Raw genomic sequence first — 14,112 nt, forward strand, 5'->3', positions numbered from 1 at the left:
ACCTTCCTATCGACTGTGCCAGCAGAACTCCACTACAGCTCATTGGGTTTTTATACCATTAGTCAGAACTGACTCATAGCTGAGCCTCGAGCAGGTTTTCAGGGGCAGAGACACAGGAGATTGCCCATTGTTATCCTGCAGAGGCAGCTGGAGGGTTTGAACCTCGTACCTTGGAATTCATCTGGCAAGTTCTCTCTGCTAACACCCATTTGGGACAAAAAGAAAGCTACAAGATCTCCGAGTGTTCCATACACAGGTGTGTCCCTCTTCAAGACTTGAGAGACTCTCCAAAGGCCCTCCAAAGGTCCAGCTGGCAACCAAGACTCACAACGCACTGACCCTGTCTCAGCCCTCAGCCTACAGGCGTGGATGAACTCTTCCGTATTTTACAATTCCAACACTCCCAAATGCTGGTAGACTCTGAGCCAGAGACTCCCAATTCATCTGGCAAATCCCCTCTGTTGACACCCACTTGGGACAAAAAGAACCTGGAGAAAGGATAAAAGTTATACAAGCACTCAGGTCTTTCATTTATAGGGTCACTATGAGTCGCCTACAATTCAATGGCACTTAAGAACAACAACAGCGTAGAGAGAGATCAGTTGGCCTTGGGGACAGAAAGTGATGCTACCAAGCCAAAGGTGGGTGACTATAATCCGTGGCCCTCAGGCCTGTTTTTAATTGTTTTTTGGTCAAATATTCTTCTGGGTCATATAGCCCTGCTCTGTTCACTTGACACACAGCGGTAACTTGTGGTTACTGTGAAGCTGAACACTGACTGTGACACTGATGTGTTATATGCAATAATAGTTACCCATGGTGGACAGTGTTTGGTGGAGCTCCCCAATTAAAACAAGCTTGGAAGCAGGAGTGGCATCCACTTCCTAAATAGCTTGCCTCCAGAAACCCTATGAACCTGGAGAAAGGATAAAAGTTACACAAGCACTCAGGTCATTTGTTCTTAGGGTCGCTATGAGTAGCCTATGACTTGACAGCACTTAACAACAGCAGAACCACCTTGGAATTGGCAGTGCAACTCCTTACCACTAGGCCCCTAGAGCTCTTACAGCTAGTAGTGAGGGCCTAATAATTTACAACAGACAGGTACTCTTCGTTGTTGATTTTTGCCCTTATTGTTAGCAGCTAGGAGTTAGGTTTTCAGAGGCAGTTAATGACATGAGAGGAGATTGTCCACCCTTCTCCCACTGAGCAGTTGGTGGATTTGAACTATGTGCCTTTGGGATTGCAGCACAGCTTCTTACTACTAAGCAGCCGAATCTCCATAGATATCTACATTTTTTTATAAATACTCTTCATGTTGTTGTTGCTGTAAAAGTAAAAAAATCTCTTGACAGGATTGTAGGAGGAGAAAACAGAAAGCAGCACAAGTGCGAGAAAGAGGCAATGTCTTCACTTATATGAGTTTGCAATCAAATAGACAATGTTCTGAATAATAGCTTGCCTTTTCTGATCATAGAAAAGAAAGTAATTCTAAAATTAAAAAATAGATAGATAGATAAACTTAAACTCAACTTAATAGTTTTGGTGATTTAAAAAATAGAAGCAGTCAATATTACTTGCCAGTCAACAGATAGTCTATTTCTTTCTTTATTTCCTATTTTTGTCCTTCATCTTCTTTTTTAAATTATTTACTCTCATTTAAACCTACAGACTACAATTGAGAAAAAGCAATGCTGAGTTAACATGTCTTGCTTTAACCTTTAAGTCAGGAAGATTTCACCTATCAGGCTTTCAAATTTGAGTAAGAAATTATTATAACCAGTGTCCTGTGCATGAGGTGAAGTGGGTGTGGACATTCATAAGAAGCGAAATTATTTCTACCAATGTAATCGCCAGGCATATATACAGAGGGCATATTGATTTGAATTTGAGTTTTAAGCTTCAATGTCATGGTTCAAATGTCAGCCTTTGACCCAAACAAGTGGCTACCTGTCTCAAAACTCTTTATTTCCTAATTTGTAGAAATGGTGATAATAAGTTTTGTACTTCAAAGTGTTAGAGTGATAATGGGATCATGCAAGCGAAGTCTTGGGCACATTGTCAGTGTTCAATAAATGTCAGCTTTTGTCACTGGCCTGTGAATGACTTCCTCCTGCAAGAAAAGTCATAGAGATCTTCTATACCCTCAAAATCCACAGGGTTCTTTGTAGGCCTGATTTGGGGCAACAAGCAAATTTCTGCAAAAATAGTCTAACATTGCCAGGTGGGTTTTAGTTAAGACTCTGAAAAGTAGCCTTGATGGTCTCTGGACAGGTTCAAATCCTTGAATTCAGTCTCTGACCTCCTTCTCAGAAAGGGTAAGTCATTTAAACTCTTGGCTTGTTTGCCTGGAGAAAAGAACAAAAGTCACCTTCCCAACAGTGATATTAATTAGTAAAAATAAAGTGCTTTGACATGCAAAACACGGTTAATTTTTAAAGAGTTAAACAGAAATGTAAAGCATGTTGGACTTTTCATGCACTGTGGTGGGAAGGTAACTGTGTGAGATTTTGACAAGAAAACAGTAGTTGGTGGTTATAATGCCGAACTTCCAGAGGCCTGCCTTCATTTTGACTTAAGAATTAAGAAGATGAGGCAAATTTTAAGAAAAGAAGGAAGAAAGAAAAATAAAACCAGGCAGGATTTTTACAGGACAGTTTTCCCTATGAGATTTCTTTAGTAAAAATGCATTTCCCCCCTGATTTCCAAAGATTTCCACAACAAAATCTCTCTAGCTTTAATATGGCCATAATAGCACTCAAATTTCCTCTTTGTCACTAAGGGGCTTTTCATTGAGTATAACACTGCTCATTCCACCTTCAGAAGTGAGGGTCCCCAAGTCACCAAATCAGTGTAATAGACCTTTATGAGATGCTTTATATCGGTGAGGTGTTTTAGAAGAATGATTGCATAGAGATTTATTTCACATTTCCAAAATGGAACTGTTTTCCATTTGACCAATAAAGTTCTCCTAGAAGTCTCAAAAAAGAAGAAAAAGTTTCCTGTCCCATGTTGAAATAAAGGCTGCCAATGAACAAGACTATTGGTTTGTTTTTCTTTTTTAAAGACAGTTTTGTTCTGTTTTTCCAAAGTCACAAACTTTAAAATCTCTCCCCCACCCATAGCTTTGGATGCCTCCATGGCTGGAGGAAACTGGGGCAGTTGGACCAGCGGCTCTTCCTGAGCTTGTGATGGGAGCTAATGAAAGAGCCAAAATTAGAATCCCTAAGTTCCTGCAGCCTCCCCTCTCCTTGCTCCACTGAACCCACTTCATTCCAGGCAGAAGCACTTCATGTTACCGCTTCCTGTTTGGTCTCTGAGGTGCTCAGCCCCGCCTCACTCTCTTTTTCTTTTGCCTGCCCTTCCAAAGACAGGGACATTTATCAAAGTCATCTCTCTCCTAATGATCTGCCTAGCACCAGCCATTTTAAGAACTTACATAAAGAACAGAGTGGCAATACCCCAGCTTTGAGTCAATTTGTTGAAGGGAGGGAGGAGCATGGCCTGGAAAAAGGATTATCAGGAATGATTAGAAGAACTGGGAAATGGGTCCTGTGAGGCATGGATGGAATTAGCTGAGAAAAAGAAAACCGAATAGACAGTCTGGAAGAAGATGTATTAAGGGGCGAAAGTACTGTCCTTCTACAGTGATTGAGAACAGGCCAGAAAATAAAGAAGAGACTTAAATCACAGGAAAGAGGTTAAAGAGGAGGGGCATTTCTATTTCCTGGCCCTATGGGCAAGCTGGATAACTTGATGATGGTGCTGTACTCAGAGAGTTTAAAGGCAATGCTGCCTGGGGCAGGAGAATGCATTTGAAGGAGCCCATTGGGGCTCTTTGAACAGCGGGGTTCCAGATGAGTTGGGGAAGTAAAAAGAGAAGGCCCAAGAGACAGGCAGAGGCACACCTTAGCGTCTTGGTCAAAAGCAACTTCTGAACCAGGGAGGCTGGGTGGGGCCCAGTCTTTAGAACTGCACTGTCCGGTAGAAACATAATGTGAGTCACATATTCAGTGTAAACCTTTACATTGCCAGTAGCCAGTTAAGAAAAGAAATGGGATAAACCAATTTAATACCTTTTGTTTAACTCAATACTCCCAAAATATTATATATTTGACCATGTAGCCAACAAGTATGGTTGAGTGGTAGGATTTTCATCTTCCTTGGAGGAAATCTGGGTTCCATTCCAGTCCAGGGCACCTCATGGGAAGGCCCATCCCTTGCTTCAGTGGAGGCTTGCATGTCGTCATGATGCTGAACAAGTTCCAGTGGAACTTCTAAGCTTCAGATGAAAAGCCAGGCAAACTTTTGAAATTCAGTCAATGAAAACTCTGTAGACAGTGGCTCGATGTGCAACTGATGGTACAGGACTAGGCCACACGCCGTTGCGTTCTGCACTGACGCTCCATGAGTTAGACACTAAGTTCCTTGCAGCTAGCCACAAGAATTTATATCAAAATACCATCAATGTGATATTTTCTTTCTTTTTTTACGTTTTTACAAAGACTTTGAAATCTGGTGTGTATTTCATACTCGAACACATCTCAGTTTGGACCAGCCACATTTCAGTTGCCATATGTGTCCATATTGAAAAGCACAGGTCTACACAATTCAAGCACACATTTATTATTGTTTCCGGTACGAGTCAATGTTTTATTCATTTGTCACCCTTGTGACAAAAAAGGACGGTCTCATAGTGTCTCAGGTGATCCAGTCTCTAGGGAAGTGATGCTGCTAAAACCAAAGGAAGCAGATTAGAATCTTCCAGCAGCTCAAGGAAGAAAAATGAGCAGTCTGAACCCATGCAATTTACAGTCTCAAACACCCACTAGCGGATCAGCTAAGAGGTGGGTCCAATTAAAAGGCAGTGAATGGGAGTCTTGTGAGTTTTTTTAAATATTTTTTTTTGGCTTATCAAAAATATTTTCTTTATTGGTTTTGTTTCATATTCTGCTATCTAGTTGAATTGTACAAAACCAAAATATTTCAATTAAGAGAGGCCTAGAAAGTATACAGTTTTTTAAAAACAAAACAAACAACATTAATGGAGTAAATAGTTATCTCCTTACCCAGTTAGAGAATTTGATATGATACTGGGCTTCAGATTAGTTGACCTCATTTGAAACTCATGTCCAGTTTCCTACAGAGAAACATCCTTGTCTCTAGGCTACATTAAGAAAGTAGTAGTTGAGTTTACTTTTTTTAATTTGGAGAAAATATATCTGCATTTATTGTTCCTTTTTATTAATTTTAGAGCTTTAACAAATTCAAATGAAAATAACAGCCTTCCTGTAATAATAATTTCATATAATTACGTGCATCCTATGTTGCTTTGATTTTGTGAAGAAAAAAAAACCCACCTCATTTCAAATATGTATTCAATTACGAGTAAAGAAGGCCAGGTGATATTTTAAAAAGAAAAAATTAAAAAAAAACAAAACAAAACACAACACCACGCCAAGCCAACATTGCTGTTGTCCTTTTTTGGCCTGAAAATTTCTCGAAGGGCACTTCAAATGGCTTTGTGTGTGCATGTTTTAGGGCCAGAACATATGAACAGACTCTGGCATCCATGGTAAGATGTTCTTCAGCTACCAAAGCATCAAGTCTCTTCAGCAGATCACTCTTTGATAAGGAAATTACTTCTACAAATTCTCCATCCCCAAGCTTTGGTTTGGGTTGTACATTTTCAGGATCATCTCCATTAACTGTTACTGTCACGATATGCACAGTACAGTTTGACAAACCTGGATCCATACATACAGCTGGCAAGCATTCAGCAACCTTACCTTTGTAAGCAGTTTCTTCTTCAAGCGCTTGCAGAGCAGCTGCTTCTGGGCCTTCATTATCATCCATGAGACCTGCAGGGAATTCTATACAATAACCACACATTGAAGGGCAGACTGTTTCACCAGAACAATACATTCATAATGAAGAGTTCTTTGAAGCACTGGGACAATCATCACACCATCGGCTGACAGTCCTTTCCTGGTTGTGTGTTTCACAGTTTCCCCTAGTTCTTGTTTTACCAGTAGGATCCATGTAGGTTGTTTTTTACAAGTTTGACCTATTTTCCTTCTGAAATTATCTCCTCTGAAATAATAGACTGTTTGGCTGTTTGAGGAGAGTCCAATGCTTCTTGGTTTTCCATTTTCACACTGGAAAGTTGTTGCAGTCTTCAGGGAAGAAGTTCAGGCTTCTCCACCACCTTCTTTCTTATCTCCTCTTTGATCTGTAGACCAGAAGAGTCCTTGAACCAAAATAGCTCCAAGTTTTTTAATCTTTACAGGAGCAGACACTAAGATTTCCCTTTTCTAGAGCTGTTAGATATGGTCAAACTGCCAACATCTTCAATCAGCAGCGAGGAATGTAAGGGCTATGCCAACAAGACTCCTTAGCATAAATTTGTTGTTATTTTATGCCATCAAGTCAACTATGAGGCATAGTGACCCTAAGAACAACTGATCAGAACCTTGCCCTAACCCTGCCTTTCTCCAATTCTACTTATAATGGAATGTGCAAAGACCTGGAGTTGGAGAATAAAAAAGGAAGAACTCGCTTAGCATTTTTCAAGCTGTAAGAAGAAATAAAAAACAATTCAAGCTTCAACTTGCAATAAAACTGAGAGACACTACGAGCAAAATCTTGAATGATCTAGGAAATACCAAAAGAAGGTCATGGGCTAACTCTAGAACAAAGCATCAACTGCAAATTAGAACAAGTCTGTGAGAACCAAAATAAGATCTTGAGCCTATCCCCAACTGAATTTTAAAACCATCTAAAGAAAGGATTTGATGCATCAAACACTAATGGCCAAAGACTAAACGAGTTGTTGGATGACATCAAGAGCATCATCTGTGAAGAAGGCAAAAAGTCATTACCAAAATAGGAGAGAAGAACAAAAAAACAAACCAACGGCCAAATTAGATGTCATAATAAACTCTGGAGCTGGTACTAGAATGTAAAGAGACTAATAAAGTTAAGCAAAGTGGTGATGAGAGAGATTAACAGAAAATCTCAGAGAGCAGCTTGAGAAGCCAAAAGAAATATTATAAAGAAATATGCAAAGAGTTAGAGCTAAAACACCAAAAGGGTTCCAATCTCTCTGCATCAGCAGTTCAAGAGAGTTCCCACAGACACTTGGCTGTCGCTGGCTGGCTCTTCAATATGCTCAGTATCACCACAGAGCAGTACCCTCAGACCATCAGCATGGGTTTTGGACTAGGAACTCATCATAAGGGTGAATATTAGAAGAAAGAAGAGATCACTGAGAAAATAAAAATAAAAGAGAAAGGGAAACAGATCCAAAATGAGCTTACATAGGGTTATTTCAAAACATCTGAAGAAACAATGTTGGGGTGGGGAAAATCTGTGAAACTTAAAAAAGATTGTGAATCCATTTGAAAGAAATTATTTGTGTGCAACAGTAAAATAAAATGTTATAATAAATGTGTAATTGATATGGTTGAACATAGATAATTTTGCTATTTAAAAATAAACCACACTCAGATCTTCTCAAGCTAAAAGAACTGAAGAATGAATTTAATCCTTGAGTTGCAATACTGAAGGATTATGTGGGCAAAATATTGAAGGATGCAGGCAGCATCAAAAAAGATGGAAGAAATACACACAGCCACCGTACCAAAAAGAATCGGTTTGCACTGAACCATTTCAGAAAGTAGCATATGATTAAAAAATCGCTGGAATGAGAACTGAGGCATAAACAGAGACTTGTACATCAGTGTTCATAGCAGCCTTATTCACCATATCACAAGAACATGGAAACAGTCCAAATGTCCAATAATAATTAAATGAATTGAGAAATTATGTTATATTCACACGATGGAATACTGCACAGCACACAGGAACAATGATTTTGTAAAATCACTAACTTAGGAGGGACTAGAGAACATCATGCTAAGTGAACTAACTCAGTCCTGTAAGGACAAATACTGTGCAAGATGATTCTTATAGAAATAGATAACTAGTAAAACATGTATGAGGATCCAAGGGGGAGAGGGAGCAGAGCGGTGAGGATGGGCAAAGGGGGTAGTCATTGGGTCACACAATTCGATGGCTGGAAGGAGATGTGGGTTAAGAAATGGGAAAGATTGTGAGTGGAAAACAATGTATACAAATTTTGTAAGTAAATTAGTATAAAATAAAAAGTTTATATAGGGAAAAAAATCAATGGTAATGAGCCTGAAAAGATGGTGTGGATAAGCATGTCCCATGGTAATAAATTTTATAAAACATAATACATGAGAATGATTGTACAAAACACAATGTGAATGAAGACTGGTGTGAAACACAGTGTACACACACTTTGTAAGCAAACCAATATTTTTAAAAAATTTTAGAAAATCAATGGTAATGAAAGAAGAAGTTCAAGCTGCACTAATCTGACCAAAAAAAATGGCCCCAAGAATTGACAGAGTATCATATTTCAATAAATGAGCAACCCTCACTAAACTATGCCAAGAAGCTTGTTGTGTACCATAGAGTGGGAACTGGCCCATAGCTGACCAATGGGTGTTTTCAGAGGCAGTTGATTGCACAGGAGGAGATTGCCTTCTCCTGAGGAGGAGCTGGTGGCCTAGAACCACATGCCTTCAGGATTGCAGCACAGCTTCTGGCCACTAGGCCACTTGAGCTCCCTACGTCAAGAAGTTTGAAAGACAGCTTCCTAGTCAACTTTGGTTTGGGGGCAGGGGAGGATGAGTCTTTGTTGTTATTCCATAGAAACAAGACTCAACAGAACATTGACATTAGCAGCATAGCAAATGCATATTATATGCAAGCAAAATCTTGCTGACAGTTATTAAAAAATGGCTAGAATAGTACACCCATAGAAAACTACCAGAAATTAAAGTTGGATTTAGAAAAAATCATGGAATGAGGGATATTATTTTTGATGTCAGATGAATCTTGGCTGAAAACAAAGTATACCAGAAAGATGTATACTTGTATTTTACTGACGAAACAAAGGAATTTGAGTATGTGGATCACAACAAATTATGGTTAACATCAAGGAGAATGGGAATCTCAGTACAAATTTAGCAAAGTCCTAACTTCATTAATGACAAAATGAGAATAACTCTGCTGTTAGTACTGAAACCCTTTGGAGAGACTTCAAGAAAACCCAGGGTCCTAATGAGTTCTCCGCTACAGAGAAGGGTCCTCATCAGGATCCTCAGAGGACACGACTAAGAGGCAGGTTCTTAGACTTCACTCCATGGAGCTCTTGTGGCATAATCCATAGCTATGCTGCTAAGCCAAAGGTGGCACCTCTCTGGAGGTTCAAATCTACCAACAGCCCTGAGGGAGAAAGCTGAGGAATCTCTTCCTTTGCAATTTACAGCCTTAGAAGTCTTGCTGGAGGGTCAGCTATGAATTGGTTCTGACTCATGTGAATTTGAATAGACTTCACAGTAGAGATCAATGCAAACATCTGTACATCAAAGTAGAACATTGATCTTCTATTACTTTTAATGTTATTGCTGTGTCAGGGGAGTTCTGGTTGTGTAGTCCACAGTGAATTGCACTACTCACCCAAAGGCTTTAAGTCTCAGCAGTTTGAATCGGCCAGCTACTTCAAGGGAGAAAGATGGGCAGTCTCTTCTCATTACCACTTACAGCCTCTGGAAACCAATGGAAGTTCTTGTGAGTCAGAACTCAGCGAGATTGACATGTTTTTTAAGAGAAAGGAGGGCTTAGCCCTTCCTGGTTGGTTGCTACCTTGTGGTGTTAATTAACCTGTTCTTCCATTCCTCATATTCTCCGTAAACTGGTGTTGGCTGCTAGAGAATTGATTAAAGAGTCTCCAAATTCCAATTAGAGCAGGAGTTTTCAACCCTGCCTCCACATTGGAAACATCTGGAAGCTTTAAAAACTACTGATGCCTGGGTCCTTCCCCCTACGATTCTGAGGTAATTAGTGCATCAGGATTTTAAAAAGCTCTCTGGGCAGTACGTTCTTGTGTGCAGCAAAGTTTGGGAAGATCTGGGTCAAGGAAAAAGAGAAAAGCCTCAGTGGGCTTTAGACCTAACAGTGGCTGCAATGGGCTCAGGCGTAGGGAAGATGGAGAGAGCAATACAGGACTGGAAAGCATTCATGTTGTTGTACACAACGTTGTGCAGAACTAACTTGATGTTACCCAGAAGTAACTAACTTGAAACAAGACAACTAATAACTCATTGCTGTTAAGGAGGAAGCAAGTCATAGCTGACCCTCCAGTGGCCGCTGTAAATCACACAGGAGGAAATTGCCCATCTTTCTCCCTTGGAGCAGCTCGTAGATTCGAACTGCCTGCCTTTCGGTTGGCAGCGCAGCTCTTTACCCATCAGAATTCCACTTAACAAGTCTTCCAAGAAGGTTTTACAGTACATGTCCTTTATCTTTAAAGTATACCTTCTTCTCCTAAATTGTTGTTATGTGCCGTCGAGTCGCTTGTGACTCAAAGTGACCCTATGTGCAACAGCTGTAACTCCTGCTCTGTCCTGTGTCAACCTTATTGTCTCTGACACACCTACCTCCATTGCCGCAGTGACTGAGTCAATCCATCTCATTGGGGGTCTTCCTCTCCTGTACTGTCCCTCTACCCTCCCAAGCACAGATATGTCTTGGAGAGGGTGCAGCTGGAGTGCTCTTTGGAGGCAAGAATGATGAGGCTTTGCCTCACGTACTTTGGGCATGTAGCTAGGAGGTGTACCTCCTTGGAGAAGGACAAGATGCCAGGAAGGGTGGAGGGTTGGCAAGGGACAGGAAGATCCTCAACCAGGTGGATTGACACAGTGACTGCTGCTTTTTGTGTGTCATGAAGTGTGAGGTTGGCGCAGGACAGAACAAGGTTCAGAGCTTCGGTTCATGGGTTCACTATGAGTTGTACTCGACTTGACAGCACCTAACAACAATAGCAACACTATCCAAAAGGTCATGGTTTGACACTCACAACCACTCAGCAGGAGAAGAATGTGACAGTGTGCTTCTGTAAACAGTTAACAGTGTCTGAATCCCTGTGTACACAGCTCTGCCCTATCTTTACTGGATGCTGGCTTAGAATCAACTTCATAGCATGTGAGTTTGATTTATCAGTGTGTGGAGGTAAAAACATTACCTGTATGTAGACCTCAGCTCAAAGATCCTGACTCGCCTGACCTGCCTGTGCTATGGGGACCTTGGTGTCTATAGGGTGTAAGTCTGCTTTGTTGCCTCCAATGTTTGGAGAAGATTGAGACCCAGAACAGTGCTTCTCTGATTTTCACTAGCAAGTGAATAGTGGAGGATCCCATTAATTTGTAGTTTCTCCTTGTGCGACCTGGGTTGGGCCCTGGATTTGTCATAGCTCAGATACTTGCAGGTAATACAGAGGCAGCTAGGACTGTGGTTTGAATAACAAGGCTGTGGATGGACAGCCAGTGCTGTGAGCTAGGATGCTTCCTAGCTGGATGCTCTTCAGGAAAGCTCAGTTCACCTCCCTGAACATTTTACCTTCTCCCCCCACCCCACTGCCACTGAGTCAGTTCTGAATCATAGTGACCCTATCAGCCAGGTACGGTTTCCTATGCTGTAAATCTTGACCGACACAGAGGATCACATTTTGTTCCTGCGAAGCAGCTTGTGAGTTCCAATCTCCACGTTTCGGTTAGTAGTTGATGACTGTAAATACCACCTCCTCAGGACTCACTTTCTCATCTATAAAGCAGCGTTAATAACGTCTACCTTTAGCCCAGGCTCGCATGTGTTCAGTGAGTGATTCTCTGTCACTCATTGGTGAAACTGTCACAGGGATCCTTGTTGGATGGTGAGTCTCTTTAAGACTTTTTGCTCATTGGTGTTGGACCAGTTCAGAGAAGTTTTTTTTTCTGTTAGACCCTTTGTCTACCAGCAGAACAAGCATTTAAGGAACTATTCTGAGGCAAGCATCCATATTTCTCTGCTGGGTGGCAGCATTTCTGCTTAGTAAAGCTGGATTTGAGGTTATCCATGACCTGCCCTGTCTCTTCTTCCACTCTGCTTCCCTGAAGCCCTGGATTAATTGCTTTCATGCCATCATAAATCACAGCCAACACTGAATATTTTTATGATCTGTTGAAATAAAGACCCTCTTCTCCCCCGAACACCTGTGTGGCTCACCCTCCTGTGTGAGCCCAAGTCTTTGAACATGTTCATTCCAGTTAAAGCCCCTGCTGAAAATTTGCCTTTCCACCCCATGGACTGTCAAAAGAGCATACAGGTAGGTCTTAGAGAAGGTGTAGCCAGAGTACTTCTTAGAAGCATAGATGGTGAAGCTTTGTCTCATACAGCTTTGTCTCATATACTTCGGGCATGATGACGCGGTCACCGCAGCAATGTGCTCACAAGTATCAGAGATGGTGAGTATGGCACAGGATAGGACAGGGTTCAGATTTGTTGTACATGGGGCCGCTAGGGGTCATACTTGACTCAATGGCACCTAGGAACAGCAACCCCAGATACAGTGAATTAGAACCTGTTTTCTATGCTCCTCAACCAGGCACTTGGCTCTATCTCAACTTCAAGTCACTGTCATGTCTTCAAAAAGATCAGATAGATGAAAGGACTTAGCATTGGTTTCCCAGTAACAACAGTCACCCTGGATATATTGAATCAATACTGAATCTGAATCTGTTTTAACAATATCACCTGGTTGATTCTAAGTGCATAGTCATAGTTGACCCTCCAATGAGTTTTCAGAGGTTGTAAATTACATGAGAGGAGGCTACGCATCTGTGTCCTTCAGAGTCACTGATGGATGCAAACCACCTTGCCTGCCTTTGGATTGACAGCACAATTAATTGTTTACCCACTAGGCCACAAGAGCTCCCTTAGCTGAAGGTGGAAATGCAGATTCTTAGCAGGATTCTAACTGGTCCATGGCCCTGCCTGCATTTGAACAGGCTCTCCATGCCCTGACCTGGGGAATGTAGGCACATCAAGAGCCAGGCATCCGCGCTGACGTTTGGAGAAGAAATGCTGCTGCTAACATAACTTACGGTTTACAAGTTCAGATCCTCTATTTTTAGCCACATGGAACAATTTGGAAGTCAATAAATCACACAGCTATGTAAACTGAACCCACACCACCTTATTTTGGTACTAAGAAAAAGAGTTGATATTTTTGTTGATTTTTTAAAGTCAATAGACAAAAAGTAAAACAAGTAAACAAACAACAACACAAGCAAAACAATAAAATCCCCCAATGCTGTAACTTCCTGACTACACAATATGCCTTCCAGGTGCTTCCAAAATTGTTCTGAGCGTTAAGAGGTCACAGTGGAACCTGATTAAGACTGCTAATCGTTTTCCAGTTCACTGGCCCTCTCCTCACTGAATTGCCTCTCCTGTTTGTCTCTCTCCTTCCCTGTGTTCCTCAGTTCAGGCACCTGGCTCCATCTCAAATTCAAGTTGTCATCATGTCTTCTGAGGGATCAGATAGACTAAAGGACTTCTCATTGGCTTCCCAGTAGCGATGTCCTTGTGTTAAATAAAATAACTGAAAATGGGTTTGCTATTCAGATTAGAGGGAAGGGCGGAAGATCAGAGTGTCCCCATATCAATATTTTAAAACAAAACTAATTACTAACTGATTCAATAAGTAATTATTGGGTGTTTGTCATGTTAGAAACATCATGCTGAGTGCTGGAGAGGGAACTTGTTGTTGTTCTTGTTGCTATTGTGTGCCATCAAGTCACCTGTGACCCATAGTGACCCTATGTACAGTAGCTCTGAACACTGCCCTGTTCTAAGTCAGTCTCACTAATTCCTTCACACCAACCCCCATCGCCCCATTTACTGTATCAACCCATCTCATCCAGGGTCTTCCTCTCCTGCGCTGTTCCTCCACTCTTCTGAGTATGATGTCCTTCTCCAAGGACCAGACTCTCCTGGCCACGTACCCAAAGTATGTGAGACAGAGCTTCAAAATCCTAGCCTCCAAGGAGAAACTTGATTTTACTCTCTCCAAGACAGACCTACTTATTTTCTTAGCAGTCCATGATATGTTCAAGATTCTTCTCCAGCACCCACCAATTTGAAGGCATCTATTCTTCTTCCATCATCCTTAGTCATTGTCGATCTCTCTGAAGCATAACA

At 41.2% G+C, this 14,112-nt stretch overlaps 1 pseudogene; it reads right to left on the reverse strand.

Annotated features, from left to right (window-relative positions):
* Nucleotides 1-4,828: 4,828 nt before the first annotated feature.
* LOC102863133 lies at nt 4,829-6,151 on the reverse strand (annotated as a pseudogene).
* Nucleotides 6,152-14,112: the final 7,961 nt, after the last annotated feature.

This window comes from Elephantulus edwardii, unplaced genomic scaffold (assembly GCF_000299155.1).
Source record: "Elephantulus edwardii isolate Elephantulus edwardi_28Jun2011 unplaced genomic scaffold, EleEdw1.0 scaffold00132, whole genome shotgun sequence".
Lineage (NCBI taxonomy): Eukaryota > Metazoa > Chordata > Mammalia > Macroscelidea > Macroscelididae > Elephantulus > Elephantulus edwardii.